Source organism: Carassius auratus, unplaced genomic scaffold, assembly GCF_003368295.1.
Source record: "Carassius auratus strain Wakin unplaced genomic scaffold, ASM336829v1 scaf_tig00002276, whole genome shotgun sequence".
Taxonomy (NCBI): domain Eukaryota; kingdom Metazoa; phylum Chordata; class Actinopteri; order Cypriniformes; family Cyprinidae; genus Carassius; species Carassius auratus.
This window is the reverse complement of record NW_020523436.1, coordinates 22841-30000: the sequence shown is the minus strand read 5'-3', so window position 1 is coordinate 30000 and position 7160 is coordinate 22841. Positions and strand designations below refer to the sequence as shown.

The 7160-nt window shown below is 39.2% G+C and overlaps 2 non-coding genes and 3 pseudogenes across 2 annotated transcripts; all 5 read right to left on the bottom strand.

Annotated features, from left to right (window-relative positions):
- LOC113069713 (uncharacterized) overlaps positions 1–46 on the bottom strand; it is a 119-nt pseudogene extending 73 nt beyond the window's left edge.
- Positions 47–1995: 1949 nt separating this feature from the next.
- Positions 1996–2114, bottom strand: LOC113069680 (5S ribosomal RNA). Its single transcript, XR_003279797.1, has one exon. It is a non-coding gene; the product is annotated as a 5S ribosomal RNA (ribosomal RNA).
- Positions 2115–4494: 2380 nt separating this feature from the next.
- Positions 4495–4613, bottom strand: LOC113069675 (5S ribosomal RNA). Its single transcript, XR_003279793.1, has one exon. It is a non-coding gene; the product is annotated as a 5S ribosomal RNA (ribosomal RNA).
- Positions 4614–4972: 359 nt separating this feature from the next.
- On the bottom strand, positions 4973–5091 carry LOC113069705 (uncharacterized; annotated as a pseudogene).
- A 1955-nt stretch (positions 5092–7046) lies between these two features.
- Positions 7047–7155, bottom strand: LOC113069700 (uncharacterized; annotated as a pseudogene).
- Between the last annotated feature and the right edge of the window lie 5 nt (positions 7156–7160).

The following is a 7160-nucleotide window of genomic DNA, read 5'->3' as shown; positions in this document are numbered from 1 at the left end:
GGGATCAGACGAGATGGGGCATAGCCAGGTTGGTATGACCATACGCCAAGACTGCTGCAAAGAGAGGGCTATTTAACCCTTAGGGGACTAAGCCCTTTTTGGACCGTTTTCTCTATTTTTACATTTCGGCTTATAAACCATATGTAATGAAGATGGACCAGCATGTATTTGGCATCAATGGATTCAGAAGACCCTAAGCTACCATAAGCATGCATGCAATATGTTTATAAAGGAAGTATGAGTGAAAAATTGTACAATAAACTAGAGAATTTCAAAGACGAAAATGAGATTTTTGTCATTTATTACTGAAAATCCTACCTCACACAACAATAGTTAAAAGTTTTTGACCCAAAAATATATTTTTCAAACTCTTTGCTTGACAGAAATGGGTTAATGTTCAATAAAATGTGTAAAGATCAATTAAATAATTAACTTTATTTACAAACAGTCCTAGGCGTTTTTTTTATTTTTGGGACTAAGCCCTTTTTGGTCTGTTTTCTCTATTTTTATATTTGGGCTTATAAATCATATGTAAAGGAGATGAAACACCCTGTGTTTGGTATCTATGGATTCAGAAGACCCTAAGCTACCATAAGCATGCATGCAATATGTTTATATAAAGGAAGTATGAGTGAAAAATTTTACAATAAACTAGAGAATTTCAAAAACGAAAATTAGATTTTTGTCATTTATTACTGAAAAACACACAATATAGAACAGTTTTTGAACAAAGAAAATATATTTTTTCAAACTCTTTGCTTGACAGAAATGTGTTATTGTTTAATCAAATGTGTAAAGAACAATTAAATAATTAACTTTTTTTTAAAACAGTCCTAGGCATGCCAGTGAGCAAAGCAAGGCCTCTCCAGGCCTTTCCAGTAATTGTTCCAGAGCTTGTTCTGCCGTAAATCTTTTACTGCTTGCCATTTTGATAAAACAATTCTGTAATAATGCTGTATCTCTCTCGAATTTATCTCTTTGTGCTCGCTAACACTCCGATCAATTTCTGCTTTCTCCACGTGATGCTGATTCTCCGATCGCTCGAATTTAGCTCTTTGTGCTCGCTAATACTCCGATCGCTCTCTGTAACACTCCGATCGCGTTCTGCTTTCTCCACCCTGATGCTGATTCTCTGAACGCTTATTGATTACATGTCTTTTACTTTAGTCCAGCCAGCTTTTACAAGGCTACAGCAGAGCTACAGAGTCCTCTGAATCGCTAGAAGACATAACCTTCCTCTGATTGGGTTAGAAAAAGACTCCTCCCAGCGGCAATTTTTCCATTGGCTGTTGCGTGTTGAATCTGCCTAGCACAATCGTTTTCATTGGCCTGTTTACGCAGTGGTATTGCGCAATAAGGGAAGTGTTTAATATACAAACTGGACACCGCTGTTTTCAGCGGAATCTGAGGAAGACGGCAAAAAAAAAAAAACGCATCTCTCTAGCATTAATAGTTTTTGAGATAACTACACATTTGTGAAAGTATGCCATTTTGGGCGGTACCGCCTAATCCGTCCCCAGAGGGTTAAAGACCGACCAATCTAATCACCAGTACATTATATAAGTAGGAAAGAAAACCCAAAAGCTTAAAGCACCTGGTATTCCTAGGCAGTCTCTCATCAAAGTACTAACCAGACCTAAACCTGCTATGATTCAGAGATCGGGCATTGACTCTATTATTTGGCAAAATTATTATATACTAAGTGAAAAATGTCCATAAAGCTTACAGCACCTGGTATTCCCAGGCGGTCTCCCATCCAAGTACTAACCAGACCTAAACCTGCTAAGATTCAGAGATTGGGCATTGACTCTTTTTTTTTTTAATGAAAGATTATTATATAATTCGTGAAATTTTCCAAAAAGATTAAAGCACCAGGTATTCCCAGGCAGTCTCCCATCCATGTACTAACCAGGCCCAAACCTGCTAATATTCAGAGATCGGGCATTGACTATTATTTGACAAAATTATTATACACTAAGTGAAAAATGTCCAAAAAGCTTACAGCACCTGGTATTCCCAGGCGGTCTCCCATCCAAGTACTAACCAGGCCCAAACCTGCTTAGCTTCCGAGATCAGACGAGATCGGGCATAGCCAGGTTGGTATGGCCGTAAGCGAAGACTGCTGCAAAGAGAGGGCTATTTAAAGACCAGCCAATCTATTCGCCAGTACATTATATAAGTAGGAAGGAAAACCCAAAAGCTTAAAGCACCTGGTATTCCTAGGCAGTCTCTCATCAAAGTACTAACCAGACCTAAACCTGCTAAGATTCAGAGATCGGGTATAGCCAGGTTGGTATGGACGTAAGCGAAGACTGCTGCAAAGAGAGGGCTATTTAAAGACCAGCCAATCTAATCGCCAGTAGATTATATAAGTAGGAAAGAAGGCCCAAAAGCTTAAAGCACCTGGTATTCCTAGGCAGTCTCTCATCAAAGTACTAACCAGACCTAAACCTGCTAAGATTCAGAGATCGGGCATTGACTCTATTATTTGGCAAAATTATTATACAGGGAGTGCAGAATTATTAGGCAAGTTGTATTTTTGAGGAATAATTTTATTATTGAACAACAACCATGTTCTCATTGATTTCCAAAAACTCATTAATATCAAAGCTGAATATTTTTGGAAGTAGTTTTTAGTTTGTTTTTAGTTGTAGCTATTTTAGGAGGATATCTGTGTGTGCAGGTGACTATTACTGTGCATAATTATTAGGCAACTTAACAAAAAACAAATATATACCCATTTCAATTATTTATTTTCAGCAGTGAAACCAATATAACATCTCAACATTCACAAATATACATTTCTGACATTCAAAAACAAAACAAAAACAAATCAGTGACCAATATAGCCACCTTTCTTTGCAAGGACACTCAAAAGCCTGCCATCCATGGATTCTGTCAGTGTTATGATCTGTTCACCATCAACATTGCGTGCAGCAGCAACCACAGCCTCCCAGACACTGTTCAGAGAGGTGTACTGTTTTCCCTCCTTGTAAATCTCACATTTCATGATGGACCACAGGTTCTCTATGGGGTTCAGATCAGGTGAACAAGGAGGCCAAGTCATTAGTTTTTCTTCTTTTAGACCCTTTCTTGCCAGCCACGCTGTGGAGTACTTGGAAGCGTGTGATGGAGCATTGTCCTGCATGAAAATCATGTTTTTCTTGAAGGATGCAGACTTCATCCTGTACCACTGCTTGAAGGTGTCTTCCAGAAACTGGCAGTAGGACTGGGAGTTGAGCTTCACTCCATCCTCAACCCGAAAAGGCCCCACAAGCTCATCTTTGATGATAGCAGCCCAAACCAGTACTCCACCTCCACCTTGCTGGCGTCTGAGTCGGACTGGAGCTCTCTGCCCTTTACCGATCCAGCCACGGGCCCATCAAGACTCACTCTCATTTCATCAGTCCATAAAACCTTAGAAAAATCAGTCTTGAGATATTTCTTTGCCCAGTCTTGACGTTTCAGCATGTGAGTCTTGTTCAGTGGTGGTTGTTTTTCAGCCTTTCTTACCTTGGCCATGTCTCTGAGTATTGCACACCTTGTGCTTTTGGGCACTCCAGTGATGTTGCAGCTCTGAAATATGGCAAAACTGGTGGCAAGTGGCATCTTGGCGGTTGTACGCTTGACTTTTCTCAGTTCACGGGCAGTTATTTTGCGCCTTGGTTTTTCCACACACTTCTTGCGACCCTGTTGGCTATTTTGAATGAAACGATTGATTGTTCGATGATCGCTTCAGAAGCTTGGCAATTTTAAGAGTGCTGCATCCCTCTGCAAGATATCCAACTATTTTTGACTTTTCGGAGCCTGTCAAGTCCTTCTTTTGACCCATTTTGCCAAAGGAAAGGAAGTTGCCTAATAATTATGCACACCTGATATAGGGTGTTGATGTCATTAAACCACACCCCTTCTCATTACTGAGATGCACATCACCTAATATGCTTAATTGGTAGTAGGCTTTCGAGCCTATACAGCTTGGAGTAAGACAACATGCATAAAGAGGATGATGTGGTCAGAATACTCATTTGCCTAATAATTCTGCACACAGTGTATACTAAGTGAAAAATGTCCAAAAACCTTACAGCACCTGGTATTCCCAGGCGGTCTCCCATTCAATTACTAACCAGACCTAAACCTGCTAAGATTCAGAGATCGGGCATTGACTCTATTTTTTGGCAAAATTATTATATACTAAGTGAAAAATTTCCAAAAAGCTTACAGCACCTGTTATTCCCAGGCGGTCTCCCATTCAAGTACTAACCAGACCTAAACCTGCTAAGATTCAGAGATCGGGCATTGACTCTTTTTTCTTTTTTTTAATGAAAGATTATTATATAATTAGTGAAATTTTCCAAAAACATTAAAGCACCTGGTATTCCCAGGCAGTCTCCCATCCATGTACTAACCAGGCCCAAACCTGCTAATATTCAGAGATCGGGCATTTACTCTATTTTTTGGAAAAATTATTTTATACTAAGTGAAAAATGTCCAAAAAGCTTACGGCACCTGGTATTCCCAGGCGGTCTCCCATCCAAGTACTAACCAGGCCCAAACCTGCTTAGCTTCTGAGATCAGACGAGATCGGGCATAGCCAAGTTGGTATGGCCGTAAGCGAAGACTGCTGCAAAGAGAGGGCTATTTAAAGACCAGCCAATCTAATCGCCAGTACATTATATAAGTAGGAAAGAAAACCCAAAAGCTTAAAGCACCTGGTATTCCTAGGCAGTCTCTCATCAAAGTACTAACCAGACCTAAACCTGCTAAGATTCAGAGATCGGGCATTGACTCTATTATTTGGCAAAATTATTATATACTTAGTGAAAAATGTCCAAAAAGCTTACAGCACCTGGTTTTCCCAGGCGGTCTCCCATCCAAGTACTAACCAGACCTAAACCTGCTAAGATTCAGAGATCAGGGCATTGACTCTGTTTTTTGGCAAAATTATTATATACTAAGTGAAAAATTTCCAAAAAGCTTACAGCACCTGTTATTCCGAGGCGGTCTCACATCCAAGTACCAACCAGGCCCAAACCTGCTTAGCTTCCGAGATCAGACGAGATGGGGCATAGCCAGGTTGGTATGACCGTAAGCCAAGACTGCTGCAAAGAGAGGGCTATTTAACCCTTAGGGGACTAAGCCCTTTTTGGTCCGTTTTCTCTATTTTTACATTTCGGCTTATAAACCATATGTAATGAGGATGGACCACCATGTATTTGGCATCAATGGATTCAGAAGACCCTAAGCTACCATGAGCATGCATGCAATATGTCTATAAAGGAAGTATGAGTGAAAAATTGTACAATAAACTAGAGAATTTCAAAGACGAAAATGAGATTTTTGTCATTTATTACTGAAAATCCTACCTCACACAACAATAGTTAAAAGTTTTTGACCCAAAAATATATTTTTCAAACTCTTTGCTTGACAGAAATGGGTTAATGTTCAATCAAATGTGTAAAGATCAATTAAATAATTAACTTTATTTACAAACAGTCCTAGGCGTTTTTTTTTATTTTTGGGACTAAGCCCTTTTTGGTCTGTTTTCTCTATTTTTATATTTGGGCTTATAAATCATATGTAAAGGAGATGAAACACCCTGTGTTTGGTATCTATGGATTCAGAAGACCCTAAGCTACCATAAGCATGCATGCAATATGTTTATATAAAGGAAGTATGAGTGAAAAATTTTACAATAAACTAGAGAATTTCAAAAACGAAAATTAGATTTTTGTCATTTATTACTGAAAAACACACAATATAGAACAGTTTTTGAACAAAGAAAATATATTTTTTCAAACTCTTTGCTTGACAGAAATGTGTTATTGTTTAATCAAATGTGTAAAGAACAATTAAATAATTAACTTTTTTTAAAAACAGTCCTAGGCATGCCAGTGAGCAAAGCAAGGCCTCTCCAGGCCTTTCCAGTAATTGTTCCAGAGCTTGTTCTGCCGTAAATCTTTTACTGCTTGCCATTTTGATAAAACAATTCTGTAATAATGCTGTATCTCTCTCGAATGTATCTCTTTGTGCTCGCTAACACTCCGATCAATTTCTGCTTTCTCCACGTGATGCTGATTCTCCGATCGCTCGAATTTAGCTCTTTGTGCTCGCTAATACTCCGATCGCTCTCTGTAACACTCCGATCGCGTTCTGCTTTCTCCACCCTGATGCTGATTCTCTGAACGCTTATTGATTACATGTCTTTTACTTTAGTCCAGCCAGCTTTTACAAGGCTACAGCAGAGCTACAGAGTCCTCTGAATCGCTAGAAGACATAACCTTCCTCTGATTGGGTTAGAAAAAGACTCCTCCCAGCGGCAATTTTTCCATTGGCTGTTGCGTGTTGAATCTGCCTAGCACAATCGTTTTCATTGGCCTGTTTACGCAGTGGTATTGCGCAATAAGGGAAGTGTTTAATATACAAACTGGACACCGCTGTTTTCAGCGGAATCTGAGGAAGACGGCAAAAAAAAAAAAAACGCATCTCTCTAGCATTAATAGTTTTTGAGATAACTACACATTTGTAAAAGTATGCCATTTTGGGCGGTACCGCCTAATCCGTCCCCAGAGGGTTAAAGACCGACCAATCTAATCACCAGTACATTATATAAGTAGGAAAGAAAACCCAAAAGCTTAAAGCACCTGGTATTCCTAGGCAGTCTCTCATCAAAGTACTAACCAGACCTAAACCTGCTAAGATTCAGAGATCGGGCATTGACTCTATTATTTGGCAAAATTATTATATACTAAGTGAAAAATGTCCATAAAGCTTAAAGCACCTGGTATTCCTAGGCAGTCTCTCATCAAAGTACTAACCAGACCTAAACCTGCTAAGATTCAGAGATCGGGCATTGACTCTTTTTTTTTTTTAAATGAAAGATTATTATATAATTCGTGAAATTTTCCAAAAAGATTAAAGCACCTGGAATTCCCAGGCAGTCTCCCATCCATGTACTAACCAGGCCCAAACCTGCTAATATTCAGAGATCGGGCATTGACTCTATTTTTTGGCTAAATTATTATATACTAAGTGAAAAATGTCCAAAAAGCTTACAGCACCTGGTATTCCTAGGCGGTCTCCCATCCAAGTACTAACCAGGCCCAAACCTGCTTAGCTTCCGAGATCGGGTATAGCCAGGTTGGTATGGATGTAAGCGAAGA